General features: G+C 42.1%; 1 protein-coding gene and 1 pseudogene across 1 annotated transcript in view; both read right to left on the reverse strand.

Annotated features, from left to right (window-relative positions):
- OTUD7A (OTU deubiquitinase 7A) overlaps positions 1-20,230 on the reverse strand; it is a 358,018-nt gene that overhangs the window by 157,634 nt on the left and 180,154 nt on the right. The gene's annotated exons all lie outside the window — the stretch shown is intronic.
- LOC125105735 (uncharacterized) lies at positions 9,368-9,488 on the reverse strand (annotated as a pseudogene).

Genomic DNA, 20,230 nt, shown 5'->3' on the forward strand with positions numbered 1-20,230 from the left:
AGCAATGCTCCCTAAGCGCTTGAGAGATGGCTCTTAACAGGGTACGTGGGGTATGGCCAGTGGCCTGTTATCTTCCTGGGGCCACCTGTGTGGCTTGAGGGAGGGATGCAGCCTTGGTGCTGGTCACAGACCACCAGGACAGTGGTGACTGTCTGAGAATGAGAGGAGTCACTACACGATCCCAAATACCAAATCCCTGGCAAGGCATTTTCCTGAAAACCATTTCGCTGAACATCCTCTGTAGTGAATAGGTATTCTTACTACTCCTCCTTACTTGTGAGGTTACAGAGGTCTGGAGAAGGGGAGAGCTCTCTGGGGGGCACTGCTGGGATAGGCCGGGTCTCCCCATGTTGTTCTCTACCTCTAGCTTCAAGAGTGGTCCATGACCCTTCTTCACCTTCCCTTCAGGGAGCAAGGCGGGGCAGACCATGATCTTGAGAACACAGAAGCCCTTCCCATGCCCATCTTGGTGTCCCACAGCAGTCTGGGCTGGCCTGCTCCTCTTTCAGCACCTAGCTCCCTCCCTCCCAGGCGCTGGACTCCCTGAGGTCACCCTCCGTGGAGAGCTTCCTACACACTCCCAAGTGTGTTCTCTTGGCTGGCTCTCACTGAGAATGTTCTTCCTGTGGCTCCATCAGAGTTCTGCTTTCCTGGGACAAGGCTGTGTGCCTCACCCCTGTCCAACCCCCAGCCATGCTCTGTCCCAGCGGTGTCCCCTTAATTCCTGTGACAGTGTAAGCTGTCATGCTACTTACCCACAGACTAGAGGAGACAAAAGCCATTGCCACCGGTCTTCCTAAACTGCAGATCTCCGTGGCTCTCTGCCTCTGTGTTTCTGTACTGGGCTGTGGCGTGAGTGCATGCACATGTGCACATGTACACACACCAGAACGCATGTCATATGTGGAGGGCTGGTGGAAGGGCTCATCCCCTTGGGGAATCACCTGAGGCAATTCTGAAGGGGGCTGTTCTATGCCACACTTTGGGCAATACTTCCAAAACTGAAATATTGCCAGAATGCACTATCCATACATTTTGTTACACATTAGACTTTTGTTCTCTATGAAATAGGAAGGTTAATGTCAAGTTTACAAGCTCCTATAGGTTAAAATAACCAAATGAAGCAAAGAACCATCCACCTTCCTAGAAAGCACTCCACGCATTTATATAAAATACTTAGTTTTGTTAAGTTAGTTTAATTAAGTATGGGCAGGAGTATATGACTTTGTTCCCTCCCCGCCAAGAGGCTGGGCAAGGAAGAACCCTCCTTAGCTTGGCCACATCCTAAGTGCCAACCTTGACTGGGCTGATGACCGATCTCTCTCAGGCAAGGCAGGGTTTATGGGCCATTAAGTGAATTACATGTCTGTGAAAGTGTTCTGTAAACATTTACGGGATGTACAGATATTTAAGTTCATCCTCTTGTTACCGGGGGGGTCAGAGCCAGGGCCTCTGAAACAGTGATTTTCAAAGCATGTTTCTCAGGCCAGCAGCAGCTTCCTCCGGGAACTTGCTAGCAATGCCCAATCCCAGGCCCCACCCCAGACCTGCTGAATCAGAATCTCTATGGGGAGGCCCTGCTAACCGGTTTTACATGTCCTTCAGGGGTTCTGCTGTGTGCTGAGGTCCCAGAGCTACTGCTCTCAGAGATGTGAATTTAGCTTGCTAATAGGCATTTTGGAAAGAGGTTAAAAATAATGATACAGCATCAGAACGGACATGGTGGCCTTTTTTCCCCCCTTTATAATTGTCTTCTCCGCTTCTGTTGACTTCTGCTTCCCATTTCCCTAAAAAAAAATTCATTCCCTTCCTTCTTCAGCTGAAACACAGAATTGGCCAGTTTTCAGAACTCAGGTCTTGTTTCAACAAACTTCCTGTTCCACCTCCCCCCACACCCTTCGCTGACACCCCTCCAGGACAGTTCTGGCTGCTGGTCCAGGACTGGATGCCCAGCTCCTGCTGAGGCTCTGCCTTCCTTCCCAGTCTTGCTCACAGTCTCCATTCCCCACTCGGAGTTGTCCTTTCTGGCCACACTAATCCTGTTGCACAGGTTCCTGCAGGGTCCCTGCCTCCTCACACTTAGGGCTACTGCTCTCAGACCTCAGCTCGAGGCCTGCCTCCAGTGCCCTGCCTTGGAATCACGGGGTGTTCATGCTGTATGGGTGTTCGTGACTTCAATACCACCTTCTTTCCAGTATCCAAGGTGGCTGCATTCGTCTATCATTCAAGCAAGGAGCATCACTGGGTTGTCCCTCTGTTTAGTTGCTATTCTCATGAGTGTGTAAGACTCAGATGCTGGGCGCCATGAGCTCCTTGGGCTTTCCCAGGAGCTTTCCAGCAGGCAGAGAGAGAGATGCAGAAACAGGTGCAGGCCTTAGAGACTGCCAGATTTGGGCCATTGTCGGGTGGAGGAATTGGTCTAACCAGAGAGAACATAATTTTAGGGAAGAGATGCAGCGGGATAAGACTAAAATTGCATTGGGATCCATTTCTCGTTAACTTTCTTTCAGCGGAGCCTAAATAAAGCGCATCTCTATTTTATTTGTCTGCAGATGTTATAACCAGAAACTGGAAGGTGGCAAGGCGGGATGGATGGGTCTAGACTGGAAATGGAAGCAGAAGCTGGCGGTCTGACCTCAGGGGACAGATAGAGGAAGATCGGGGGAAGAATGAGTGCCTGACGGTCATTCTCCACCTCCAGAGTCGCAAACAAGCTAGTCAATGCCTTGTATATCATTGTATGTTATGTCCGTTTATCCCAACAGAGGGCCTGCTGTCTGAGCACTTGAATCCAATTTCCTTCTCCTTTCTGTTCTCCAGGCTTCACAGTACCTGGCACCCAGCAGGATCAGGACTAGGTGACAAGGGTGAGGCCCCTGTCAGGAGCAAAACTAAAGGAGCGACAAAAATCTCAGAAATCAAGATGAATAACGGTTCGGTACCACATGAAAAAAAAAATCAAAGTTAGTGGAAAAATATTCTTTTTTTTTTAAGATTTTATTTATTTATTTGACACAGAGAGACACAGCTAGAGAGGGAACACAAGCAGGGGGAGCGCGCGAGGGGGCAGCAGGCTTCCTGCCGTTCAGGGAGCCCAACGTGGGGCTTGATCCCAGGACCCTGGGATCAGGACCTGAGCCGAAGGCAGACATTTAACGACTGAGCCACCCAGGCACCCCTCCCAAAATATTCTTGATGAACAAAATATCAGCATTTTAAATGAAGGTAGGATCAGTATGACTAACTCTTCCTTTGCCTCAGGCTCCAAATGGTGGGCAATCATGGGCACACATCCAGAGTTTGCTACCTGATGGCTAGTATCTCTGAAAAGTCTCCTTCAAACATAACCACAGTACCACTATCACACCCCAAATTAACAGTCCTTCCTGAATGTCATTACTACCTAGACAGTGTTCAAATTTCCAATGATCTCAAATGCTACACGTACACTTATTTTTAATTGTTCAGTTTGTTTGAACCAGGATTCAAATAAGGTCCATGCATCGTAACTGGTTGATAAGTCTTTTTTTAATTTATAGGTTTTTGCCTCCATCTTCTTTTTCCTTAAGTTTGTTGAAAAAGCTTGATCAAGTCTATTAAAAACAGTTTATATATAGCTTTGTCTCTTTTCCTTACTGCTTCTGGATTTTGGGTCTTAATTTAAATTTTTTTCTCATTGCCAGATTATAGAGAATTCACTCATTTTCTTCCACGAATTGAAGGGTTTTATTTTTTATATTTAAAATTCCGATGCAGTTGGAATTGGTCCTGGTGTATCAAGTGAGGAATGGATCCAATTTTATCATTTTCTCTATGTCTATCCGACCATTCCAACACCACTTACGGAAAAGCCCATCCATCAGTGAGTAAGCCCCACTGATTTCAGATGCCTCCCTTATTATACACCATGTTTGCATACACGATTAGGTCTATTTCTGATTTTTCTGTTAGATATATGCCTAGGTATTCACAAAAGGTATCTTTTTTTCCCATTATGTGTGTTAACTGGTTATCATAGTAATAAAGTTATTGTCGTGGGTGTTAAGTTAGTATTCTGCTATCTTTCCAAATTCCTAAATTTTATAGAAAATTTTCCATAGTTTTTCCAGATACACAAGCATATCAAATGCAAGTAGAGATTGTGTTACCTTCTTAATTTTCAACTCTCATTTTCTCTTGCCTGGTTGAGTTGACTAATTCAGTATAATAATAAATATTAGTAGAAGCAGTGGAATCTTTGTTTTGCTCCTAAATTTAGGGGGAATAATTTTGGTATTTCTACATGGACTAAGATGATAAGTGCTGGCTTTTGAACTACATACATATGCTCACATACCCATACATATGTTTAGAAAGTATCCATATACCTTAATGAGTGGTCTTATGATGAACGGATGTTGACTTTCACATGACTTTTTTGTTAAGATCTATTAATATGATAAATTCTATTAACGGACTTAAATATTGAACCATACTTATATTTCTGGAATAAAACTTCTTTAATCATTCATTGGTATTTATTTTTTATGTGGCTTTTGATTTAGTTTGCTAATTTTTATTTAAAATTCCTACACTGATGGGGCACCTGGGTGGCTCAGTCAGTTAAATGTCTGACTCTTGATTTTGGCTCAGGTAATGATCTCAGGGTCATGACACCGACTCCCATGTTGGGCTCCACACTGGGCAAGAAGCCTACTTAAATTCTCTCTCTCTCTCTCCCTCTGCCCCTCCCCCACATTTGTGCTCTCTCTTTCTCAAAAAATAAGATAAAATAAAATTCCTACATAGATATTAATATATTAGCTTGATACATGGTTTTTATTTTTACATGCAATCTTTGTCTAATTTTACAGTTAGTGTTATATATATATAACAAAATTAGAAGTTTATTTTCCTTCTTAACTCTCTCACAAAAAGCTAAGTAGCTTGGGGTCATTTGATTTTTGAAGGTTTAGCTAATGTTCCCTGTGAATCAATATGTTCTTGAGGCTTCTTTTGGGGTAAACTCCTTTACAACTTTCTCTATTGTTTTCCTATGGGAATAACTCTGTTGAGACTTTCTACCTCAGTAGGATTCAATTTTGTTAGATTCTATTTTTCTACAGTTCTATCCATTTTGTCTTGGATTTCAAACTTATTTGAACAGAGTTGGACAAGGAAAGCCATTCTCCCATGGGTTTAAATCCTATCTATGTCTAAATGAGAAAAGTAACTACAACTTGCTGGGTGCCCTCGATGACAACTGTACTAAATGTTATATGGGTGAGTTAACTACAATACAGACAATAACTCCATGAGCCATAAAACTTTTTAATCCTTTTACTGAAAACCAGAGAGCCCAGTGGCACACTTATGATTCCCACACAGATCCACTTTGATCCACACGTCACCATTCACCTTCCCGTTACAACGGTATATAGGCGTCCTCAAATGTTGTCAAATCAAAATATCTGGTACTTTTGAAATACACTATGTGCACAGATGCATGATCAGAAGGGACACATTTCCTTAGGTGACAGTCAATTACACCTGTTAATGATTTTCTCACAGTATGGAAAGATGGAAGAAAAGTCTCTCTTAAAATTTTTATTTTGGGGAATAGTAGCAAGTATAGGATCTACTGAGGTTTTTCTCTTGTAAGCATTGAAATAATACGGGGTGCTTGGGTAGTGTAGTCTGCCAAATGATGGACTCTTGGTTTCAGCCCAGGTCATGATCTGTGTCCTGGGATTGAGCCCTGCATCAGGCTCTGTGCTTAGTGTGGAGTCTGCTTAAGATTCTCCTCTCCCTGACCCACCCCCACCTCTCTCTCTAAAATAAACAAAAAAATCTTTGAAATAATAATCAGTGAACTATCTAATTCTTCAGGGTTTTTAATATGAAAGCAGCTGTACAACTGTCCTCATGCTCAAGGCTCATGATCCCCATTACAGACTATTCTTTCCATGACACGTCTACCTTGAACTCATATTAAAGACTAAGCAATTCTTAAAGAATGCACAAGGAACCATAACCACGAATATTGACTATAGTATTTGAACACGGAAGTTCAATTTTAAGGTCATGAGACAGACACTTCTTGTGAGTTGTAGAGAACAGCTACATCATTGCCACTGTGTCCTGTGCCTCCACCCCAGGATGATCACGTTCCAAGGGAAGTTGGATGTCAGAGGCATTATCTCATCCTTGCAAAGCTGCAGCAAAGCTTCCCTGCACAATTCCAAGCCTCCAGCACTGGAATTCTTACAAGACTGCTTTGCTTTGAAGGATTTATGTTTTTATTCTCCAGGCCCACAAATCTAGCTGTCACACTAGAAGAAAATATGAGTCTGAACCAGACCAATGTGCCATCAACAAGGGTTTAAAAAGATCTGAACAATTCACTAGTCATAATCAGGTTTATATTTCTACTATTTATTTCATCATTTTATTTAGCTCTTCTTCTGGGGAAAAAAAAAAAAAAACGTGTTTCATATCAAGTTAAAAGAGCCTAGTCTAAAGGGTCAGACTCTCCCCTGCACCTCTCTCTTTGTCATGACAGGAGGGGAACACTTTGAATATTGCATCTAGGTCCTGGGTTGCTACCTCTGCCTGTTTGCCTCCTTTTCTCTCTTCTGGAGGGCAGAGTTCATCTTTTATTTGTCTTCATATTTAGATGTCTTATACCAGATGATAAATAAATCTACTGAGTGAATGAATAAAATGAAACTTAAAATGATTAAAATCTAAGTTCCTATTGCATTTTGATGGGTAGACATGAAAATAATTGTAATTCAACTCAGATTGGGATAAATACTATATTATTGTTTGTGTGGAAAACCATTAGAATACTAGAGAGGAACAGATCTTTCTGACCAACAAAATGAAGAGGACCAAAGGGAAGATGAGTTTTTTAGAAGGATTTAGGAAGACTGAAAAGACACTTCAAGCAGGATGAGCACCATGGACAGAGACCAAGAAGCATGTCCGGCATGTCCAGAGGCCAGTGGTAAAAAGAGTAGGAGAGACAGTGGGCACAGAGACTAGAGGTGAAGGTTAGATTCAGACCCTGTGGGCTAACAGGATAAATAGCTAGACTGTAACATGAGGCCAGTGGGAAGCCACTGGGAGTTTCTAGAGAGAAAATCACATGAGCTTTGGGAAAACAAAGACACAAAAATTTGGTAACAGAGTGAAAAATGGATCAAAGGCACATAAAGAAATGGAAAGTTGCTCACTCATTTTCCTAGATGTTGCCCACCCTATACCCTATACCCATTCCTCTACTGCTTTAATCAGGTAGCAGTAGATTTTCCGAGAAGACTGAATTCCAACCAGCAGGGGATGAATCAAAATGGGCCAAAGCCAGTCACTGCTAATCTTTCCCCCCTGACCTGGGATTCATCAGTCTCGATGCAGCCATAATAAATGATTCAGGTCCATGTGATGGAAATGGAAGTCAATTGCACTGATAGAAAGGGATAGGCTCACCCCAACAACAGTCCTTTCTTACTTTGCCTTTCCTAAGCAAGGAAATAATATCTACAAGTATACCCATCATCTTGGGACTCTGAGGAAGAAAGTCAGAGGACAAGACCCAACATGCAAAGATGATAGAAAGCTTATCCTTCGTGGCATCAGTGAACATTTGTATCAGACCTAGACTACCCCTCTGGACTTCTGATTATTTTTCTCATATAAACACTTATTTGTTCAAGCCAAGTAAATCAAGTACTTGGTTACTTGTAGCTAAACATATTCCTAGTTGTTACATGAAGGTGGAATAATTCAGATGTCAGAATTAGAAAAGAAGTAACAGAAAAAATCATAGGCTATTGTCATTTATTAACATATATGTAAAATTTAAAAGAAAAGATTAGGAAATGAATCCAAACTGTAGAAAAAGACATAAAAATAAGACAAAGAAAGGGATCTAGAGCTGCAGCACCACCCAGGGTCTTGGATAATGGAGATTAAGGATAAAAGAGATTCAGATGGAAAGAGAATAGTCCTTGGGAATTTCAGGAGCTGCCACAGCCATCCCTGGAATGCCTCATTCCTGAGTCACACAAGAGAGGTAAATTCCCCACTTACTAAACCCCTATTATTTCTTCTCTTTTACTAACAGCCAAACATAATTCTAGTGTCAATATGTTAATATTAACAAATTCTAGGAGAAAAATCAAATGATTAACTCAAAAGATGCTGAAAAGTCCACATTCATTCATTATGTCAACTCAAAACAAACCAGGGGTTATTAAAGGATTATTGATCCTGGAGAGTGACAACGCTAAGAAGGTAACACAGGTTATTCTGAGTTTACTCCCCTGTCACAAGACAAACAACTAAGAACTGTTCAGGAAAAGACACCACTGAAAGAATCCTAGGGGAGTGAGGCTGAAGCAGTCCCCCTTGCAGCACAGAGAGCAAGACAAAGTACCTAAGAAGGGGAAGTAACATGGCTACACGTTAACCACATTGCCTCTCCCCCACAGAAGTCTCCCCTTATCCTCTGCTTCCACCAGAGGGAAAAGAGAACCCAGGGGGGACACCCAACTGCCCCCAGCAATTGGGGTAACTTGGCTGGAGCTCTTATTCTGATATTGCACCATGGGAATTACAGGGGACTCTGACTATGACAGAGAAGGGGAAGGGGCTTGCAATAATTAACAAACATATCCAAACATAAAAGACATAAAAAGACAAGACCATCCTGTCAGACTGAGTTCATACCTGCAGTGCCCCAAGCAGTAATCCTAACCAGTGGTTTTGTTCATCTGCATAACTAAGTGTGTGTGTGTGTGTGTGTGTGTGTGTGTAGGAAACACACTGACCAGGGAACTCAGCTGGGTGTAGATCTGCCTGATTTGGGTCCTCAAAGGAGGAATTGTGCCAGCCCTATGGTTTGGCCTGCGTACACCCACGCAAGCAGCCAAATCATAGCCCCAGCTCTGGGGAGTTGTGGAGACCATCTTCCAGCCCTATCTGACCACAGGGGCTAGAGATGACTCCTGGAAAGTGGTCACGAAGGTACAAACTTCCAGTTATAAGGTAAATAAGTCCTAGGGATGTAATGTACAACGAGAGGACTATAGTGAACCCTGCTGCATGATACACAGGAAAGATGTTCAGAGAGTAAATCTTAAGAGTTCTCATCACAAGAAAACTTTTTCCCTTTATTGCATCTATAGGAGAAGATGGAAGTTAGCTGAACCTACTGTGGCAATCATTTCACAATATATATAAATCACACCATTATGCTGTGTGCCTTGAACTGATACTGTGATGTGTGTCAATTACTTCTCAGTAAAACTGGAAGAAAAGAATTGATCCCCAACTTATAAGAATTATCCTACCTAATAATGAAAAGTTTAGAAGCATGACTAAATATTAGAATAGATACAAACATTTTAAATGGCTGGAACAAGATGAACATACAAAAATCAATTAGCAATAATCGCACCTCAGATAAACCTCATTGGCTACGATACTGCCACCTACATACCAACATTAGCCACCTAAGCACTGAAAAAAAATTAGAAGGTCACTTTATATTAGCCAACACCAAAAAGAAATTCCTATAATTAACTAGGAATAACAGAACAAAATGAGATAAGCTTCTTTTGTTTTTATTTTTGTTTGTAGCATACAATTTTTATTGAAGAAAAATAAATGGGTGGGAAGGCTATACTTTTAAGACGCCAAATCTCATATTTATAATAAATTCCGTGCAATCCCAACAGAAGTTTTATGAAAGTTAACAACTTTTTAAAAACAATATTTTATTTATTTGACAGAGAAAGAGATCACAAGTAGGCAGAGAGGCAGGCAGAGAGAGAAGGAAGCAGGCTCCCCGTTGAGCAGAGAGCCCAATGCAGGGCTCGATCCCAGGTCCCTGGGATCACAACATGAGCCAAAAGCAGAGGCTTTAACCCACTGAGCCATCTAGGAGCCCTGAAAGTTAACAGCTTCTAAAATTTAGAAGACTAAGTAACGAGTTTGAAGACAATTTTGAGAAAGACCAAAGTGGATGCAGAAGTTTGCCTTACCTCATATCAAACATAAAAGCACTGGGATTAGAGTAGAGGGGCCCGGGGGCAGACAGACTCACATAGACCAATGGAGGAGGGCAAGCAATGCAGAGACACGTCCCTATGCGTGCATGTGTGCATGTGTGCATGAGAGAGAGAGAAAGAACGAGGAGGAGGAGGAAGGAGACGGGGAGAGAGGAAGGGAGGGGAAGGAAAAGAGGGAGACAGGAAGAGAACTTGATATATGAAGGTGGCAGGCGCTCGCAATTTTCCATCTAATACCCATTCTCCTTATTAGTTCACAGCTACTTGCTTTTGTTCCTGGCTGCAGTGTACTCAGCCCCATCTAATAAGACACGATTGGTCTAAGCCAATCAAGGCAATTCTGATTTCTGCTTCACCAACTTTTCTTGCAGCTGAAAGTGTCCTGATAATTTCTTCCCTCTCTACAAGCCCCAAAATTTCAAAAAAGAAATCTGCTAGGCCACTTAAGTGACTATTTTGCTTTTCTAACAAAAAGGGGTATGCAGAGAATTCCCTATTCTCACCTTGAAAGGGATGCAAAAGGGAAGCGGTGCCAGTCTGTGATCATGAGGGAAATGTAAAGAGAACTTGAGGGGTGCCTGGTTGGTTCAGTCAGTGGAGCACGAGACTGTAGACCTCGGGGCTGCAAATTCGAGTCTCATGTTGGGTGTACAGATTACTTAAAACTAGAATCTTAAAAAAAAGAAAAAAAAAAAGGTTCTGCCCTGACATCACCAAACAGCCACCCCAAGGCTAGCACTGACTCCAGACTCTCTATTGAGTGGAAGAAGAGATAACTTTCAGGGAAGCCCCTGCTAGTTAACTTGCCCATCATATGAGGCTGACAGCGTGGCTATCTGACAGAATGATAAACAGGGGGAATTCCTCACATTTCTGGAAATCCGGGGGAGAGGACAATACTATAAAATAAGTAGGCAGTACATTTGGAAACTCCATCCTCCCTTTACCAACAGATTCCACATGAGTTAAATACATACAGGTAAGAAATAAAATGATAAACGCATGAGAGAAAAATGGACGTGAATATGCTTATGACCTTGAGGTAGGGAAGAGCACTGGAGGACCTGCTTGAGGCTGACCACATCCCATTCCTCTTCCTCAGATTACACTTCCTGGTCCTCACGCAGGTGTGTGTGGCCATGTGACTAAGTTCTGGTCAATGCAATTTGACATGGAAGTCACGTGGGCCATTTCTAGGACTGATACCAATCCCTCCCCTCAACTGGATCTTCCACTTCTCTCCTATCTCTCATTTGCAACCTCCCTAGAGAGGATTCCTTGCAGAGTCTGAGACCCTGGCAGGTGATGAAGTTCCTGCATGGGAATGTGAATCTGGGCTCTCCATGCTACACACAGTTAGCTCATGTGGAGAGAAATAAGGCTATATTATTTCAATGCACTGGGATTTGGGGCAATGTTTGATGTAGCATTTAGCCTGCCCTGACTAATACAGGAAGGCTTCCTAAGGCAAAAAAGCCCATAAAGAAAAAATTGTTAAAACTAATAATAGCTAAAACAGAATCAATAAACAAACTTCTGAATTGACCGAAAATACCATAAAAATGTCAACGTTATATAGCAGAACAGGAGATTTTGAAAAAAATGAATAATGAATAGGGGGTTTGCATTTAAAATAGAGGATGACATTCCCAAGTGATTAAAGACACATGGAACAATAAAAAAGCAGCAAATTACATGAATGTGCAACTTAAAGGAAACCCAAGTGACCAATCAGCATGTGAAAAGATAATCAGCCTTAGTTAATAAGGGAAATACAAATAGAAGTATAAGATAACCATGAGCCATGCCTACCCACATTTTACCCATAAAAGTGCCTTTCCCATAAAACTCCTTTCGAGTGGAGAGGGGCTGGGGGTTAGCTGATCCTGGTGGTAGGTAATAAGGAGGGCAGGTATTGCATATGGAGCATTGAGTATGGGGCATAAACAATGAATCCTGGAACATGGAAAAAATAAAATTAAACTAAAAAAAACCAAAATCTTTAAAAAAATGTGTTTTCAGAAATAAATAAAAAAAATAAGTAAATAAAAATTTTAAAAAAGACTCCTTTACCCATAAGGCTGCCTGAAAATTTAAGTTTGAAAACATGACTCCTCATGAGATGAGTTGGGCTCTTTTTTATATTACTATGGGGGGGAATATATGGGGTTAGCAATGAGGTCAATTGAGGACATTTTTTTCCTCAGTGTCTAAATTTTTTTAATGTGCATACCCTCTAACTCTACAATCCTGTCTCCCATTATATTCCTTAAAGTCAACCTTGCTCACGTACATCAAGGAACATGTATAAGGATGCTCCTTGCAGCACGGCTAGAAGTATAAAAAAAACAATCGTTTGTCTGTAGGAGGTTGGCTGAATCAAGTATGACACATCTAGAACGTGACCTCACGCAGGTGTGTGTGGCCATGTGACTAAGTTCTGGTCAATGCAATTTGACATGGAAGTCACATGGGCCATTTCTAGGACTGATACCAACCCCTCCCCTCAACTGGATCTTCCACTTCTCTCCTATCTCTCATTTGGTGTTAAAATAATCTCTCATATGGTTGTTAAAATGGAAATTTCTATAAGACACATGAGAATATCCACGTATTATAGTGTAATTTACAAGTGCTAAAGGGAGAAAAATTCTCATGTAGACAAATGTCTGAAGGAGGTACACCTGTTGACTGTAACGGCCTTTCAGCAGTGTGGGGCTGTGGGAGGGAGTGGAGTGGGGTTTTCACTTTGACTTTCTGGTCTTCTAAGCTCTTTGCCCTTGTGCTCATGTAATATACTGTATTTTAAACATCATGTTCCACTGAAGCTATTGATTAAGATAAGCAAGATAGGACAAGGGACTGTGCTAAAGTATATATGTATAAAGTTTGAGAAGAAAAGGAGATGGTGTGTAGGGAATAAACCTTGGAGAAAGGTAGAGGCAGTTTTGAATTTTGCCTCTGTCATTCTCTACAAGTATGGTATTTGGGAAGTCACTAAACCTTTTCAAATCTCCATCCTCATCTGTACATGGGGAAGATGCCACATCTTTCTCAGAATTTTATGAGGCTTAACAAAACATGGGACACCTGGATGTCTCAGTTATTAAGCATCTGCCTTCAACTGAGGTCATGATCCTAGGGTCCTGGGAAGTGGGAAGCCTGCTTCTGCCTCTTGGACTTCCCCTGCTTGTGTTCCCTCTCTCGCTGTGTCTCTCTGTACCAAATAAATAAGTAAAATCTTTTTTAAAAAGGCTTAACAGAACTTAAAGAAAAATCTATTTATCAGTCCGTCCAACCATCCATCCATCCATCCATCCATCCATCCCTCTAGCTATCATCTGTCTTTGCCCTGTCATAGTGATAGACACAGAGCAGAGCCACAATGAGTACTAGTTTATCTTCACCCTTTTTTCTTTTCCCATTATTCCTTTATTTCTCCTTTTCTTTTTTAAAAAACATTTATTTGCAGGGGGAGGAAAGGGGCAGAGGGAGAGAGAGAATCTCAAGCTGCATCCCCACCCCCCACCCTAAGTGCAGAACCTGACTTGGGGCTTGATCTCACAACCCTGAGATCATGACCTGAGCTGAAACCAAGAGCTGGATACTCAACTGATTGAGCTACCCAGGCACCTTTATTTTCCCATTTGTCTAATCAACTGCTGTTAACTGAGCCGTTGCTCTATATTAGGTGCCAAAGATACAACCCCAAATCAGATATGGTCTCTGCCTTTGAAGAATATTGAGTTTAGTGGCCTAATAATATTAAAGAAGCAGTTACATCACACATCTGCTATTAGAGACACAAGACGGCAGAAGCTCATGGGCAAGGAAGTTGCTCTACACTGGAGAGGAGGAGAGAAAGAGAGTGACTCTGAGGAAGTGATCTCTCATCAGAAAACCACTGTAGGCCTAGGAATTTAGTAGGTTAAGAGGCAGAGGGCTGGTCTTTGTGTGGGTGTTGGGTGGGGACAGTGTGGACAGACTCAAAAAGATAGAACAGGATGTGTACAACCTCGGAGGACAACAGAGCAAGGACTTATTTCAGAAAAAAACTCTAAGTTTACAAAAATTCATACAAAAGAGACCAAAGATAACCTAAATAAATGGCAAGATGTACTGTTTGCATGGGTTGTAAGATATAGTACTGTTAAGATGTCAGTCATTCTTGGGCGCCTGGGGGGCTCAGTGGGTTAAAGCCTCTGCCTTCGGCTTGGGTCATGATCCCCGGGTCCTGGGATCGAGCCTCACATCGAGCCCTTGGCTCCGCGGGGAGCCTGCTTCCTCCTCTCTCTCTGCCTGCCTCTCTGCCTACTTGTGATCTCTGTCTGCCAAATAAATAAATAAAATCTTTAAAAAAAAAGATGTCGATCATTCTCATATTGATCTATAAATTGATCTATATCTATAATCCCAATCAACTTTCCAGCAGGATTCTTTGTAGACACAGGCAAGCTCTTTCTAAAATTTAAGTGGAAAGATAAATGACCTATAATGGCCAAAACAATTTTGAAAAAGAAGACAATGTTTGAGGATCCACACTACCTAATTTAAAATGCATTATAAACCTACACTGATGAAGATAGTAGGTATTAGACAAAGGTTAGACACAAAGATCAATGGAATGGAAAATAGAGAACACCTTTTTCACAAGGGTGTACAAATAATCCAGTGCAAAAAATACCAACTTTTCAACAAGTGGTGCTGAAAAAATGGACACCAATATGCCAAAAAAAAAAAAAAAAAGGAAAAAGAAGGAAAGGAAGAACAAAGAAACTCAATCTACATATCACATAATACAAAAAATTAATTATAAATGGGTCATAGGCCACATATGCATGTGTTTTTAAGTGTCTTATGTGTATAGCACATGCTTGTATGTGTGCATGTATATGTGTCCATAAAGTGTTCATGTGCTCAGGAGTGTGTGTCTGTGTGTGCAAGGGGTGAGGTGGGGAAAGCTGTCTAAGAGACCTTTGGAGAGAAGTACCAGTTGGCCACACATTTACACTTGGAAGTTGTCAGTGTACGTATGGTAAGTGAAACAAAGGCAGCAGATGCCATATTTTTTTCTATCAAAATTAGTTAAATTTAACAAGTACAGGACAATTTCAGCTTTTGGAGTTTCATTTTATTATATTTTACTTATTTTTTATAGGCCCATATTAGTTGAATACCTACACATGCTAGTGACTGGTACAATTCAGTATGTTTTATCTAAATGTCTTTCCAAATAGGATAGGCCAGTTTATCTAGACAAATAAACCAAAGAAAAAAGAAAACATATATCCCTATAGATGACATTATCCTAGATGACTCTGAAAACTTAAAGTAGATAGCACTGAGATAAATGGATTTTTAAGAATGCGTCCAGCTTTCTCTATAATTAATTATCAGGCAACCTGGTGACCCAAAGTGTTAATCTACTAATTGTTCTTCTTGAGTTACCGGGTTTTAAATTTTAGTCACTAGAAACACCTGCCTTAAGATACAAATCTGCACCAGTATGCAAATAAAACTAGGACAACGTACTTCTAATCCCTGGTTCTCATTGCTTCATCTTCGAAACAAGGATAACAGATCCTATTTTATGCAGTTGTGGTGGTGGTTATGTAACACTGTGCTGGGCTCATAGGGAGCACCAAAAAAGCTTAGGTATGATTATGATTCTTATTATCTATTTACTTCTTTGCCAGTGTGTTCTCAAACTAATAATTTTGGAAACCTAATAAAACCCTCTGGAGTACCACTCTTTCAAAAATTTGCTTTTGGCAATTTATGTATCATATTAAAAGAACTTACCGTTGTTTCTATACTGAAACAGATGAATATGAAGTTCAAATTTACAGGATCAGCTGTTCAAGTCAAGAAAGAAAATGCCTTTTAAAGCAGAAAATATATATGTCTCCACTCCCCTGAGGAAACAACGCTGAAACTCAAACACTAAACATTGGCTTAAGACTGCATGAGAAGCATTGCCGCTCTGGAGGAAACAGTCACAGCAAGTCTGAAGCAACTGATTTCCAATAAAATTTTTTTTTATTATTATTATCCAATAATTAACAACCGATAAAGATGAAAAGTTTCTATAGTTCTATAAAATTAGAGGCTAGCTTGCAGAAATTGATAACTTATTATGATTTTCATTGCCCTCAGTTAAATGTTAACTCCAGATAAGGTATCATTTTTTTTTTTTTTGTCCTCTGGAGACTCAGCTTAATTTAGCATCTGATTTCTATATTTCTTTTCCAAATGACTTTATAAATTCTAGTTACTCAAATATACTTGGAGCCAGACCATTTATCTTTTTGCTGGTTCCCTTATCAATGAGTAAAATTAAGTTTTGGTACATGCTAACAAATGATTTTGTGAGAGAATTGGGCTTTCCATGCTCTAAGAATGCCCAGAAAGCACAGAAGGAATTTAGCAAAGCATTGGAAAATGATCCCTATAGAAACTGCTCCTCTGGCATTATCTTAACTGGCCAAACCACAAGCACACGTTCATGGTGGCACAATGTCCATGTGGATAGCAGGCCTCTCTGGTTACAGAAGATTCAAGAACTTCCCCTGGGCATGGAAGCCCCTTAAGAATTGATACTCATTCTGTCTCACTGGGGACTGTGCCTCTTTTACATGGCTCAGCACCTGGGCTTTGAGGAGGAAGCCCTGAAGCAGAGTCCTGGTTACCAGGGTTTCCTGACTGGTGATGCCAACAATCTCACACTGAGGTACACACACCGCCATGGGTCTACAGAAAAAGCCACATCCGGAAATGCTACCTGTGAAGGTGCAGCTAACATGGAGAAGTATGTTGACTCCAGGAAAGAAAGATCTAGAATATGACATACTATATACTCTAAAGTATCAAAACCAAAGTGCTCTATCTGAACTCCTCTGGGAGACTCAGTCCACACAGATCCTGGGAAGACCATAAAGAGGCAAAAGACACAATTGCATTCTAGGAGATTCTATGGCTTGAAAGGAAGCTGTAGGGGTGGGGGAGGTTCGGGTCACACGGAAGGGACACAGAGGTAAGGACAGTAATGACAGGGGATCTGACCTTGGCAGGGAGACTGGATTTAGATCTGAGTGAGCAGGGAAAGCCCATGGCTCTCAGCCTGAAGCTGGGCACCCCTGGGCATATTAAGTTTCTTCAAGGGGTGACAAGCGTGGAATATTTTCAAACAATTAAAATTCCGAATTCTCAAGTCCCTGTATAATCTATCCTAAAAATTATCTGTGGGTAAGATGACTGCCCTGCACGGTCTTTTTTCCCACACCCTACATCTCTCTGGAGTGGAAACATCCATATACCACACAAAGGGACAGCCAGAGAGTCCTTACACCAGGTCTCCCCAGGAACCTCTCTGTCATCCATCTCATCAAGAGCCTCTCCTCTGATATATTTTATTTTGTATTTAATTATACTGTTCTGATCATCCGTGTACTAATCAATACTATAAATAGTATTGATAACAAGCCCCATGAAATATTTTAACATATGTATGTGTATCTATATAAGGTCTGTGTAACAAACATACACGAACAAATATGAAAAAAACAGGTGACAGAATAATCAGTGAATGCCTTTCATTTTTTTTAAGTAAATGTCTTTCTGGAAGAAAATTACGATAAAGTTGTGGAGCAGGTGGAATTTCTATTCCTATTTCTACCTGAATTCAAGGAGGAAACAAAACGGTATATAAACTTTCAAAGTGAAGGAAGAATCATGTATTCTGTATTTTGAATGGGTGGTCTTTATATTTGACTGGGTATCTTGTTACATATTTATTTATTTTTAAAGATTTTATTTATTTATTTGAGAGAGAATAGACAGAGAGAGAGAGTGACAGCATGAATAGGGAGAAGGAACAGAGGGAGAAGCAAACCCAACATGGGGCTCCATCCCTGGACCCCGAGATCATGACCTGAGCTGAGGGCAGATGCTTAAATGACTGAGCCACGCAGGCTGTGTATATTTTTAAAAAACGATAGATCTGAATGAAAAGTACAGCATAGGTAATACAGTCAATAATACTTAATTATAGTAACAGTATATGGTGAGAGACGGTAATTACACTTATCATGGTGAGCGCTGTATAATGTATAGAATTGCTGAATCATTATGTTGTACACTTGAAACTAATATATGTCACCTATACTTCAATAAAAAAGTGACATATCAGGGCGCCTGGGTGGTTCAGTTGGTTAAGCATCTGCCTTTGGTTCAAGTGGTGATCCCAGGTCCTGGGATCGAGCCCCACGTCGGACTCCCTCCTCAGCAGGGAGCCTGCTTTTCCCTCTCCCTCTGCCACTCCCCCTGCTTGTGCTTGCTTGTTATCTCTCTCTGTCAAATAAATAAATAAAATCTTACTAAAAAAGTGACATACCTGTGTTGTTTTAAATGTCACTACTTACAATATGTTAGAAATTACATCTTTGTCCCTACTTAAATTTATGATGCACAATGTTAGATGGGCACTCAGGTGTGCACCCACAAGCACAGGATGTTAGGACTAGCTGAGGGACTCGCTGGGTCACAGGCAGACCTATCTGGGAGTGTCAGGAGAAAGGCTCGTAAGCAGAGGCAGCTAGCTCCCACAGTCGCTGGAGTAACCCTGGGCCTGGGGAACAGTCTCTGGTTTGATGGAAAGGCCATGGGAGGATCTGAGGGCCAAGGAACAACGACACAGGAGGAAGTTCAGGTGGGACTGGACCTGTCACCCAGCTGGGAGGTAAGATACAGCCGGTGTCACAGGCCAAGATACACACCGTGTCCAAGTCCAGTCCCACTTCTCAGTGAGCCTCAAGTGCTTTTGGTGGGCACAGTGAGCTTTAATTCTGGGCACACAAGAAAACCATGAAAAACAGAACAAAAATAATAAAGCATACCTTTCAGGGCTTGACCCAGGGGATACAACCCCGCTCACCACAAAGTGACCTCCAGAACAGCACTATGCTATTTCACAATGCCGTTGTTCATAATAACTGAGTCAAAGTGCGTGGGAGGTCACTGGACAGGGACTTGAAAGTCAGTGCTCACTATGAGCTATGCACTGGCCTAGGCCCTCATACTTACAACCATGATTTCTAGCATTCTTACCAGGTGTCACAGCTCTGGGTACTTCTCACGAATGAACTCGCTTAGTCCTCACCTGGGCCCTGGGTGGAAGGCACCACCATCACCATCCCCATTTCAGAGATGAGGAAGCTAAGATCTACAGAGCTCATCCACACTTAAGCCCCCAGCCTGGCCTTGGTGTAGCCAGTAGTTGGGCTCGAGCTCTATGGATGGAAACTACATCAGTGCATCCCTGGCAGCCCCAGGGGACAGGAGACCTTACTTAGCTCCACCCCCAGGAGAGGAATGGCAGCCGTGGTGCCACGCTGAGACGGCTGTTCATCCTCCTCCATCTGCAGCTCCCTCTGCTCAAGGAGGAAGTGGGGATGTCAATGTGTTTCCATTTACGGCAGTTCAAAGAAAACCTTAGGACGTTTTGGGGGACAGCCCCATATGGGCCCCATGGGCTTTAGCGTTTGCTCTATGCAGCTCCCTTCTGCCATGAAAACTGTGGAATCCCCAGTGCTGAGTGCTGTTAGATGCACCAATAGGAGAATGAGGGTAGAAGAAGGAGGTGCCCTTCAACACTCAGTCCCTGGAACCGAGGGAAACACCATCCCCAATCTGCCCTGGGAGACCTGCTCTCTCCATTGGCCAAATGGGAGAGTATGGCTACCCAGCTAGGAAGCAGGGAGTGAGCACCAGATCCCAGACCCCAGAAACAGAGAGACCATGGCTAGGGCTTCACACAGATGGAAGGACAAACCTGTTTCTCCCAGCACGCCCACTCTTTGGCTCCACATTTGATACTAATGAGCAGAGCCTGGCTCCCCAGGCAGACTTCAGGCCTTCTCATGGCCTGGGTATGCCACCTAGTCTTGGGGCTGCTCTAGAACCCACACTCCATCCATCCTGGGGAGGTTACAGCTCACTGTGTGTGGGCATGAGGTGGAAAGACAGGGAAATAAAGCGAGCATGAAGACAGAGACTCATGGACTGACCCACGGCCAACAAGGAGGTCCCCCCGCTAAGACCCAGGACCTCAGGACCTGAAGTCCTGGGAAGGGGCCTCTCTACAGGGGGCCTTTTTCCTTGGCTTCAAGCTGTTTCCA

Source organism: Lutra lutra, chromosome 7 (assembly GCF_902655055.1).
Source record: "Lutra lutra chromosome 7, mLutLut1.2, whole genome shotgun sequence".
Taxonomy (NCBI): Eukaryota; Metazoa; Chordata; class Mammalia; order Carnivora; family Mustelidae; genus Lutra; species Lutra lutra.